General features: G+C 41.8%; 1 non-coding gene across 1 annotated transcript; it reads left to right on the top strand.

Annotated features, from left to right (window-relative positions):
- Positions 1 to 6,496: 6,496 nt before the first annotated feature.
- Positions 6,497 to 6,600, top strand: LOC122474184. Its single transcript, XR_006294864.1, has one exon. It is a non-coding gene; the product is annotated as a small nucleolar RNA U13 (small nucleolar RNA).
- Positions 6,601 to 12,775: the final 6,175 nt, after the last annotated feature.

The following is a 12,775-nucleotide window of genomic DNA, read 5'->3' as shown; positions in this document are numbered from 1 at the left end:
ATGGCCAAAAGACTGCTACAGAATTGTTCAGAACTGCAAACCAGGGATTTAAACCGGTTCCCTCTCTGCCGGACTCTGCAAGGAAACGACATGTGATCTCATCTAATCTTTCTGCCAACCTGTGGGATGGGGATCACGCCTGTCCATTGGCCCTCCTTCCTCACCTTACTACCATCTTTACCCTCCCTTCCCACCCCCACCTCCAGCTGTGCCCATCCCTGGTGTCCTGGAGCACCTGGGGCATTTCCCTTCCCAGCTTAGTCATGTGGGGTTAGACTCCTCTGGGTCTTAGACGCCTCCTTGCTCTGTCCTCCTGGAAAAGCTGATCTGGGGATGTTAGAGCTAGCTGGGCTTTTCCCTCTTTGAGTCCTGGGAACACATGGCTTATTTCTCCAGGCCACGTTTCATTCAGGGGCCTCGCAGTTGTTTTCCGCTCTGCCCATAAAATGTCACACTTCTGTGATCTCACTTGTTAGGTCTGTTCTCTCTCTCGCCCTGGTTTCCTTTCTCTTCATATTTTCCATCCTCCCGCCTTTCCCCAGCCCCCTCTTCTCTTCAAGAGGGTCCTCCCAAGTGGGAAGCCACGTTTGAGTGTGATCTGAAGAATGACTTGTACCCAACCATCCTTTCCACTATCTGGGCAGGGTGCCTGAATTCCCACCTCAGAGTGTGAACCGTGGGATCTGAGGCTTGTGCCGTCACTACCAGTCCTGCCGCTCCCTGGATTATGGTCACCGTCTTCACTGTGAATCTTAAACCTTGGTGGGCATGGGGAGGTGGGGGACTGTGGGGATGGATGACCCCATGCAGGAACAATGGGCAGTTGGGACCTTTACAGAGAACTTACCCAAAAGGGATTTGGGGGCCCTGGGAGGACTGACTAGTCATGAGCTGCTCAGCCATGCGAGGGAGGATTCCGTGCTCTGAGCTAGGGCCCATCGTCCCCTCTCCGTGGGGGCAAGGGCAGGAGCAGGGTCTGCCTGGCTGTCCTGGAGTACCCTGGCCAGGAGGAGGAAAGCCAGCTTTCTCGACCTCACTTTCCTCTGGGCAAATGGAATGACCTCATCTCCTGCGTGCTGTGCTGTTTGCATCAATTTCTGGCGAGTCTTGGCCTTTCCTGGACTGGCTCCCTGGACAGTTCCTTCCTTTTGTCCACAGACCCTGTGAGTGCAACCTGCTGACCTCTCCTTCAGAATCTTCTACTACCACATTCTCTTTTGGGGTACAGCTTCTCTCCACACCTGCTGGCACAGAGATACATATTCTCTTCTCAACATCTCCTTCCTTCTCTTGCATCTCCAGAGACAGGCCCACAGAAGACTTTTCTTTTGGTGATATTTGTTACTGTTTTTTTTTTTTAAAGTAGGCTCCATGCCCAGTGTGGGGCCTGAACTCATAACCCTGAGATCAAGAGTCACATGCTCTATCGACCAAGGCAGCCAGGCACCCCTGATTTTCATTACTTTTGAGGGCCTGACTAAACTCTCGATCTGGAGCAGTGACCATAGCCTGGATGTCAGCTGGGGCCACTCTCCTCCTCGACATCTAGGTAAGACACTGCTCAGCTTCCAAGCAGGGCAGGTCCTGGGCAGAGTGGGGAGGAGACAGGACTGTCTACTGGATAAATTTCAGTCGGTCAGCTGTTACGGTCACCTCTCGTTCCGACTCCTCTTTCAGCTAAAGTCCTGTTCCTGCTTCTGTGCGCCTGGCTGTTCCCTTACCTCTGCTAGCACAGGTTCCAAATTTGAGACACAGGACTTTCTTGAATTTTCCAAACCAGCTATAAACAGAAGCTTGTTAGGTGTGGCAAAACTTTTACTGAAGGTTTTTTTGTTTTTTTTTTTTTAAATTTTAAAATATTTGTTTATTATTGAGAGATAGAGACACAGAGTGTGAGCGGGGCAGGGGCAGAGAGAGAGGGAGACACAGAATCTGAGTCAGGCTCCAGGCTCCCAGCTGTCAGCACAGAGCCCGACGCGGGGCTCGAACTCACGGTCTGCGAGATCATGACCTGAGACGAAGTCGGACGCTCAACCGACTGAGCCACCCAGGCGCCCCAGAAGGTTTTTTTTTTTTATGTTTATTTTTGAGAGAGAGAGAGAGCAGGAGAGCAAATGGGAGAGGGGCAGAGGGAGATGGGGACAGAGGATCTGAAGTGGGCTCTGTGCTGACAGCAAAGAGCCCAATGTGGGGCTTGAACTCATGAACTGTGAGATCATCACCTGAGCCAAAGTTGGACACTTAACCGAGTAAGCCACCTAGGCACCCCTGAAGGTTTATATATCATAAAGATACAACCTAAAATTGTATTTTGGATATTCTTGTTCTCAATGGTCCTTCCCGCCCCAGAGATTAATCAGTGATCTTGCTACCTTACAAGGCGGTAAAGGCACTATCTTGCTGACACCGCCCCCACCCCACCCTGCCCTTTCTGTCACAGTCTGCCTTTCAGAAATGTTCTGTCTGGCAGCATACCTCATCTGTCTTCAGCTCCTAATCTCCAAATCAGTCTCGGCCCTTTATAAATCTATCAGTCAAAGTACTCACAGGAACAAATTCTCTCCAAGATCTTTCATTAGAAGGAAGTTCTGTTACGTTACATAGGCATCAGAAATCACTGTTCCTGATCTTTAGTATCCAAATGCCTTAGTTTTTCTAGCCTTCTTTGTCCCCCAGTCCATTCCTTTGTCCTCCACTCCTGCCTTTCTTTGATGATGCCACCCCCTCCTTTCCCCGCGACCCACCACTTTAGGTCCTCCTTCCCAGCCACTCTTTGAGAGACCACGTAGCCAAGTGGGCATCACAGTGGGGTGCACTCACTTCCCACTTCTATAATTTGCATTCTTGGGACTCCTCAGTCAAAGGGGACCAAGCATTTGTGGGCATTTCTTCCAACCTCTGACCACTTTTCAGTTTCTCATCTCCAGCTCCTAGCATCTCCTGGCACTTAAGTGAGTATTACTTGCTGAGTATTAGATGGTCTATCCTCAGCTATATTCCTTGACAGTTCTATCCACAATTATAAGTTTGAAATTTCAGGGGGCCTGAGGGCACATTGACCCCCCAAATTCCACTCTTCTCTCAACAAGAATTTTTTGCACATACATTCTATGCCAGGTAATGGATCACAAAGATGAAACAAACAAACAAACAAACAAACATGTGGTTTCTGCCCTCATGTAATTGACACAGCAGTGACAGAATCAGAAATTGACCAAATAATCTCAACGACAAATGTAAAATTTTTATTTTATTTTTAACATTTATTTATCTTTGAGACAGAGACAGAGCATGAACGGGGGAGGGTCAAAGAGAGGGAGACAGAATCTGAAACAGGCTCCAGGCTCTGAGCTGTCAGCACAGAGCCCGACATGGGGCTTGAACTCACGGACTGTGAAATCATGACTTGAGCCAAAGTCGGCCGCTTAACTGACTGAGCCACCCAGGTACCCTTAAAATTTTTAGTAAAGGCCATTACTGCAGCACCATGAAGGGGAGAGATAGGGAGCAAACAGATGCGTGTCCCTTACGGGGTGAGGAATGCTTCAGCCAGGAAGTATGTGGGGTCTGCCAGCTCTCCACCTTCCTGAGAACTGTTTCTTCCTTTGGTTTAGGTTTCTAGACACCACCCTATTTTTTTCTTTGGCCACTTCTCTTCTTAAGCCATAATAGTTTTTCTTATATACAGGTGATATAAAATAGGGATGATCTGGTCCTCGAAGTCTTGGTAGAATGTGCGTGTGTATACGTGTGTGTATTTTGAGTGTGAGTTTTTCACTGCTGATTTAATTCAGGTTTTCAATTTCTTCTAAGTCAGTTTGTTGTTTTATATTTTTCTGGGAGATTATCTATTTAATCTCTTTTAGATTTATGGGTGGAAATATTTAAAATCACCACTAGGTCTACAGTTATTTTCATTTCTATTATTGTTTACTTATAATTTCCTCATTTTTTTCTTGATATAGTTGCAAGAAATATATCTAATTATTAATTGCTTCAAAGAACCAATTCATTTTGATTTCATTGTGTTTTTCCATTATTTCTTTGTTTTCTTTGTTACACTTAACTCTCTGGTGTATTTTTTTCTTTTAATTTTTTAATTTTTAATTTTATTTTAAATGTTTATTTATTTTGAGAGACAGTGAACACACATGTAAACAGGGGAGGGGCAGAGAGAGAGGGAGAGAGAGAGAGTCCCAAACAGGCTCTGTGCTGTCTGCAGAGATCCTGACGTGGGGCTCGGTCTCACGAACATGAGATCATGACCTGAGCTGAAATCAAGAGTTGGACACTTAACTGACTGAGCCACCTAGGCATCCCTCGTGTTGCTTTTAAATTATTTCTTTCCTGGGGCGCCTGGGTGGCTCAGTCGGTTGAGCGACGGACTTTGGCTCAGGTCATGATCTCACGGTGTGTGAGTTCGAGCCCCGTGTCAAGCTCTGTGCTGACGGCTCAGAGCCTGGAGCCTGCCTCAGATTCTATGTCTCCCTGTCTCTCTGCCCCTCCCCCACTCATGCTCTGTCTCTCTCTGTCTCAGAAATAAATAAACATAAAAAAAATTATTTCTTTCCTTTTACTTTATTTGGGTTTACTCTGCCATTCTTTTTCTAACTTCTTGGATTGGATGCTCAGTTCATTAATTAAAATTTTTCTTTTATAATGTTTGCATTTAAGGCTATCAATTTCCCTCTAGGAAATATTTTGGCTATGTTGAAGCAAGATTTTGTGAAAATAATAAAACATATTAAATCATAAGTTTGCTATATTGTGTTTTAATTATGTCAGCTTATTATTTTTTCCCATTGTTATTTATTTTTGAACTACATATTATTTATAAGTACATTTTAAAATTTCCACATCATTGGGGTGCCTGGTTGGTTAAATGCCTGACTCTTGATTTTGGCTCAGGTCATGATCTCATGGTTTTATGATTTGAGCCCCACGTTAGGCTCTGTGCTGACAGCACAGAGCTTGCTTGAGATTCTCCCTCTCTCTCTGCCCCTCCCCCAATCGCTCTCTCTCACTCTCTTGCTCTCTCAAAACAGATAAACTTAAAAAAAAAAGTGTTAAAATTTCCACATCATTTCTTACATCATACACAAAAATAAACTTGAAATGGATTAAAGACCTAAATGTGAGACCTGAAACCATAAAACTCTTAAAAGAAAGCCTAGGCAATAATCTCTTGGAGATCAACCTTAGCAACATATTTCGGCTATGTCTCCATGGGGGCGGGGGACAAGAGCAAAAATAAGCTAACGAGGGATGCCTGGGTGGCTCAGTCTGTTGAGCATCTGACTCTTGATTTCAGCTCAGGTCATGATCCCAGGGTCATGGGATTGAGCCCTGTGTTGGGCTCTGAGCTGAGTGTGGAGCCTGCTTAAGATTCTCTCTTTCTCTCCCTTTGCTCCTCTTCCTCTCTCTCTCTCTCTCTCTCCCTCTCTCTCTCTCTCTTGCAAAACCAACAAAGAAACAAACTACTGGGAAAAAAAAAACTTGCACAGTAAAAGAAACCATCAGCAAAATGAAAAGGCAGCTATTGAATGGGAGAAGATATTTGCAAGATTTCCAATCAGGGGTTGATATCCAAAATATATAAAGAACTTATAGAACTCAACACCAAAAAATCCAAATAATCTGATTTTAAAATGGGAAGAGGACCTGATTACACATGTTTCCAAAGAAGGCCACCAGGCACATGAAAAGATGCTCAACATCACCAATCATCAGGGAAATGCAAATCAAAACCATGATGAAATATCACCTCACACCTGTCAAAATGGCTAGTATCAAAAAGACAAGAAATAACAAGTGTTGGTGAGGATGTGGAGAAGAGAATGCTCTTGTGCTACCTTCCTTTAGGAAGATAAACTGGTGCAACCACTCTGGAAAGTAGTATGGAGGTTCCTCAGAAAATTAAAAATGCAAGTACCATATGATCCAGTAATTCCACTTTTGAGTGTTTACTCGAAGAAAAGAAAACAGTAATTTGAAAACTTATATTCACTCCTATGTTTAATAGCAGCATTATTTGCAATAGCTAAGATATGGAAGCAGCTCAAGTGTCCAGCAATAGATGAATTAATAAAGAATATGTGATATATATACAATGGAATATTACTCATCCATAAAAAGAATGATATCTTGCCATTTGCAACATGAAGAGACCTACAGGGATTATGCTAAACGAAATAAGTCAGGCAGAGAAGGATAAAAACCACAAAAAACAAACAGCAAACAGAAACAGACTTATAAATATGGAAAACAAACTGGTTGTTGCCAGAGGGGATGGGGGTGGAGGGATGAGTGAAATAGGTGAAGGGGATTAAAAGGTACAAATTTCCAGTTGCAATATAACTAAAAAATATAACTTACAAGAGACTAAAAGTGAAGCATACAGAGTATAGTCAATAATATTGCAATAACACCTAATGGGTGATAACTATATTTATGGTGGTGAACATTGCATAATATATAGAGTTAAAAAAATTTTCAGATCCTTTTGTAGTTCATAAGCATGATGATTGGGTGTGCATGCTTTTGTGTGACATGTGCCACCCTTAAACCCTGTTACGACGTCGGCACGTTACCCGTCTGAAATTAAAAAAAAAAAAAAATTCAGGGGAGCCTGGGTGGCTCAGTGGGTAAGCGTCTGACCACTCTTGATTTCAGCTCAGGTCATGGTCTCATGGTCATAAGTTTGAGCCCTGCTTTGGGCTCTATGCTCACAGCTCGGAGCCTGCTTCAGATCCTCTATCTCCCTCTCTCTGTCTCTCCCCTGCTCTCTTTTGCTCTCTCTCTCTCTGTGTGTCTCAAAAATAAACAAACATTTAAAAAAATTAAAAAATTTCCAGATCAATGAGGTTTAAAATGTTTCCTTTTTATCAATGTTGGTTTTATTTCATTGTGGTTAGAGAATGTCAGCTGTATGTGTAATATGGTAGGCAGAATATTGGCCCTCCGAGGATGTGTACATCATTGGAACTGAGTATGTTGTATGGCAAAGGGGAATCAAAGTTGCAGACAGAATCAAGATGGCTGATCAGTTGTCCCTGAGATGGGAAGATTATCTTGCACTATCCAGGTGGACCCATTACAACAGCAAGGGTCCTTATAAGTGGAAGAGGGAGGCAGAAGAGAGAATCAGAGGGGTGGCACCAGGAGAAGGAGTCAGCCTGTTATTGCTGAGTTTGAAGATGGAAGAAGAGGGTCATGGGCTATGGAATGTGGAAGGTCTCCAGAAACTAGAAAGACCAAGGAAACTGATTCTCTCTGGAGCCCCCCAGGGAGAATCGGGGAGCGATGCAGCCTGTTGACACTTTGATTCATTTCCAACTTCTGACCTACAGAGCTCTGATAGTAAATTTGGATTCTTTTCAGCTAATCCAGTTTGTGGTAATTTGTTAGGGCAGCCATAGAAAACTAATACATATAGATCCTCTGGTTTGGGATTTAGTCTGTGGTCTAGGATGTAGCTATAAATGTCCCCATATGCACTAGGAAAAAAAAAAGTATATTTCTAATTCAGTGGTCTCCAAACTTTTTTGATTTTGTACTTCATTGATCAAATGATTTTGATCATGTATCCCCAAATGTATACAATATTTTTAAGCAAATTATGATCATTATTCAAATACAAATTCTATGTAAGTATATGGACATTAAAAAAGATGGGACAAAATGGCATAAGTCACATATAAAAATACAAAAATGATGAGGTAAAGTTGGGGATAACAATATTTAAAGATAATATATTTACCTATTTACAACATGAAGGATCCTTTTGCTTTCACTAACATAATATATAATGACATTTTATACAGTATAACAAGATACTAGTAATAATATATTTAGTAAAAGCAATATGATTTAATATGCTTTATTATTTTCACAAAATATTGCTTCAACACTTTATATATAGCGACCAGTGGATCTGGGTCTAAGTTCAAATATTTGGCTTTAATGACTGATTTAGATGAAAAAGGCGCTCTAGGTTGGGTGTTTCTTTTAATGTTTATTTTGTTTTAAGAGAGAGAGAGAGAGCATAAGTGGGGAAGGGGCAGAGAGAGAGGGAGACAGAGGATCCAAAGTGGGCTCTTGTGCTGACAGCAGAGAGCCTGATTCGGGGCTTGAACTCATGAACTGTGAGATCTTGACCTGAGCTGAAGTCAGATGCTCAACCGACTGAGCCACCCAGGTGCCCCAGTTGGGTGTGCTTTCTAATTTTGAATCACGGACCTATCTTCAGCAACACTTTTTCTGTTAGGTTACTTGGTGGCCCAGGTTGAGGGCATGTCCCTTCAAGCTGGTTTTGCAGGTGATTTTATCAGACATTCTAGGGAATAGTACTCACCTGAGACCAATTTATATGTTATTTTCTCAGAGGCAGAGGGGGTTTCTCAATCATGATCGTATAAATTTGAACCCTCGACCTAGGTGATCACAGGCTTATAGTTGCAAATTTTCAAGTTAATTTTTTCTCCACCCAAAAGGAAGACAGACAGAGGCAGGCAAGCTTCCTTGTGGAGGCTCTGTGTTGTAGAGTGGGTCTTTCTAGATTTTTCTTAAAGGTTTCTAGCTTTATGTGGGAGTGTGTCTTTTCCAATTTGGCCCTTATGGGAGTATTTACAACTGTGTAAATGAGTAAATGCCACTACAAGCCAAGGACTCTCTGTCCCAGAGAGTCAGCTGCTAATCATTTACCATCCCATCATTTCTGCTGGCTCACTAGAGCCGGGCCCAGTAATTGTCTTTGGTCCTTTTTGTTTTTGAATCCAGAGTTATTTCCTGTCTGGACCCTAGATTAGAACTACTCCTGGCAAGCCTTTATCTTCCTACTTCAACCAGCTTGGGATCCCAAACCAGCAGAGCTGGATGGAAGGTTTTTGATCCTCCCGGTATATCTACTCATCTTACGGATGTCAGAACCACTGGCCAACGAGGTGAAATAATTTGCTCTTTGTGGCAAAGTTGAGAGAGAGCCTAGGTCTCTTGAGTTCCAGTCCACTGCTAACTCTAGCACTTACAGAGACAGACACATATTTGGTGCACGGTGCATGTGCTGGATTGAATGAATGCTTGACAATACCTTCTGGACTCAGCCTGCAGACATGTCGGGGTTGCTCTTCCTGTTCCTTTCTGCTTCCTATCTCACAGAGATTGTTCCCTGCTCTTCCGCTTTATGAAGCCATCCCAACTTCTCTTTGCTTTTCTTTTTCTAAGTGGAAATTTCATTACACAAGGAATACCTTCCTATGTCTCTTTCTAGAAAATTAAGCAAGTAAAACCCATTCATTCTACCAGTAGTTATATGCACTAACAATTCTCACACATGTGCCCCAGGACACAGGTGCAAGAAGGTTCAAACACTACTATCTGTAACAGCAAACAAAAAGAAAAAGAAAAAGAGAACCCATAGGTCCATAAATGGTAGATTGAACAATAAAGTGTAGTATGTTCACCCAGTGGAATATTCACCGAGTGGAACACTTAGGAAAAATGAAAATATCACTAATGCGGATGAGTCTCAAAGACACAATATCACATAACCATGTGAATGTACTTAATGTCACTGAATTGTGTGCCTAAAACCCAGCTAAAATCGTAAAATTTGTGTTATGCAATTTTACCACAATAAAAAATATATAAGCAAGCAAATAACACCATACTATTGAGCAATATTGAGGGAAGAAGGCAGGCCACAGAAAAGTACATGAGTAATATTCCATATATATAAAGTACACAAACAGGCAAAACTAAACAGTTTGCTGTTCAGGGATACACACATAGATGGTAGAACTGGAAAGAGAAGTTAAGGGAGTGATGGACACAGCCCAGAGCTGGTCCCGCCTGTTGGGGAAGGAAGGGTATGATCAGGAAGCTTCTGAGGTTCCGCTAATATTACAATCTTAGCATAGGTTTTCAATATTGTTAAAACTGGATAGTATCTTGTATATTGGATATAGTTCACAATGAAAAGAGTTAAGAATATAAATTATATAAAGGTATTTATATAAATGTATAAATAAAATGTCTGACAAAATAAACTGCAAAGCTACTTTAAGGGGACATGCCCTCAACCTAGTCCACCAAGTGTTCCAACAGAAAAAGCCTTGTGGAAAATGGACTCATGATTCAAAGAAAACACACCTGAAGCAGTTTGACCTTCGTCTAACTCAATCATTAAAACCAAATATTCGGGGCCAACCTGGGAGGCTCAGTCAGTTGAGCATCTGTCTTCAGCTCAGGTCATGATCTCAGGTTTGTGGGTTTGAGCCCCACATCGGGCTCACTGCTGTCAGCCTGTCAGCGCAGAGCCTGCTTCAGATCCTCTGTCCCCCTCTCTCTTCCCCTCCCCTGCTTGTGCTCTCCCCCCCCAAAAATATTAAAAATACCTCAAAACAACCAAATATTTGAATTTAGATTCAGATCTACCAATCAGTATATATAAAGTATTGAAGCAAGAGTTTGTAAAAATGAGACAGACACACTAAAACACAGTGTTCTTACTAAATATTTCTGAATATACTTATGTTGTATAAAATTTTGTTATATATTACTATTTTAGTGGGAGCAAAAAGATCTTTTATGTTGTAAATAAGTGAAAATAACATTATATTTGTTTTCCGCAACTTTATCTCCTTTTGTATTTAAAATATTAGAAGTGAAAATGGAAAAAACAAAGAAACAATTCTAGATAAGCCTCAAAATCCCTTTGATCAGTTTTCTCCTCCAGCCTTCGTTCTCTCTCTGCCTCCTCAGAGGTATCACTGTTTCAAATTAGCAACTATTCTTCCAGAACTTTTTCTAAACAAACAAATAAATTATATGTGTATATGTTTTATTATTTTAGGAATGTTCATGACCAAAAATGAGGGAAGATCCCTTTCTCTTGTTACTGTGTATGGTAATAAACAGGTTCTTTTTTTAATTTTAATTTTTAAATGTTATTCGTTATTTTTTTATTAAAAATTTTTTAAACGTTTGCTTATTTTTTGAGAGGCAGAGAGAGAGCACTAACAGGGGAGGGCAGAGAGAGAAGGAGACACAGAATCCAAAGTAGGCTCCAGGCTCAGAGCTGTCAGCACAGAGCCTGACGTGGGGCTGGAACCCCGGGAACTGTGAGATCATGACCTAAGCCCAAGTTGGTCACTTAACTGAGTGACCCAGATGCCCCCCCTTAAAAAAAAATTTTTTTTTAACGTTTAAATGTTCATTTATTTTTGAAATAGTGTGCACACGAGCAGGGGATGGTCAGAGAGAGAAGGGGACAGAGGAGCCGAATCCTGCTCTGTGCTGATAGCAGCAAGCCAGATGTGGGGCTCAAACTCATGAAACCATAAGATCATGGCCAGAGTCGAAGTGAGACGCTTAACGGACTGAGCCACCCAGGTGGCTCTTTTTATACAGCAGAGAATGGGAGAGCACAACCTCTGCAGACAGACATCTGTCAGCAAAAAATCAGGTGGATCTTTCTAGCAAAGTCTTTTGTTTTTTTCTTTTCTTTTCTAATTTTTTAGTCTCTTTTCTTAAAATTTATTTTAATGTGTATTTACTTTTGAGAGAGAGAGAGAGAGAGAGAGCAAGCAGGGGAGGGGCAGAGAGAGAGGAGACACAGAATCCGAAGCAGGTTCCAGGCTCTGAACTGTCATCATGGATCCCGATGTGGGGCTCCAACTCACGAACTATGAGATCATGACCCAAGCCAAAGTTGGACGCTCAACCGACTGAGCCACCCAGGTGCCCCTAGTACCCTTTATTTTCTATTTAAATATTATTAAGTGATAATCAAAGATTTCTTACTCTGATCCCAATCCCTCTCCTACTGAGGACCCTCTCCTTGAATTTGTCAGAGCAGGGAAGATCCCTTGTCTCCCAGGAGGTGGGTGAAAAGCCTCACATGTAGCAGGTGGTCATTACTTCTCCCTAGCAAGGTCTTACGCCCCTCTTTCATACCTGAGATAATTGACGGTGAGGACACCTGATTTTAACTTTTCCTTTCTTATTTGGGGCATGGCAGTTTACCTCTTTTCTCTAAAGTAAATATTACACAAACCAGCAGCAATTCTCCGAATACAGAATAAGATATAAAGCCTGAGGAACAAATCATCCATTGGTTTTCGCCACTTATTAGAAAATTATCTCATGGGGGACGCCTGGCTGGCTCAGTTGGAAGAGTGTGCGTGACTCTTGATCTCGGGGCTGTGAGTTCGAGCTCCACACTGGGTGTAGAGATTACTTAATACGTAAAACTTAAAAAAAAGAGGCTAAAAAAAATCCCCAAAACAAAAAACAAAACAAACAACAAAAAAATTATCTCTTGGAAGTGAAACAGTCCCAAGCCTGGCGATTTTATGCTCTTCATGTGTTGCTTTTAAAGCTCATCTTTGTCCAGATGAAGAAAAGATTCTTTTTTTTTTTTTATGTTTATTTACTTATTTATTTATGCTACGCACTGAGCGGAGCCCAATGAGGGGCTCAATCTCATGACTGTGAGATCAAGACCTGAGCTGAAATCAAGAATTGGGCACTTAACCGATTGAGCCATGCAGGCGCCTGGGTAAAGGATTCTTGGCCTAGCATCTCAGCCTGCCCCTCAGAAATCTCCAAGGGCTTCCACACACTGGTGTTTTGGGTTTTGTTTTCTCATAAGTGATATATATCATTCTAGAATTTGCTTTTTAAATCCAATAACATAGCTTGGAGATCATTTTATGATATAGAGCTACTCATTTTGTTAAATAGACAATGGATGTACATAGGGTTTTTTAGCCAT

The sequence above is a fragment of the Prionailurus bengalensis genome, chromosome B4 (genome assembly GCF_016509475.1).
Source record: "Prionailurus bengalensis isolate Pbe53 chromosome B4, Fcat_Pben_1.1_paternal_pri, whole genome shotgun sequence".
Lineage (NCBI taxonomy): Eukaryota > Metazoa > Chordata > Mammalia > Carnivora > Felidae > Prionailurus > Prionailurus bengalensis.
Note: the sequence above shows the minus strand (reverse complement) of the source record. Positions and strands in the feature narration are given on the sequence as shown.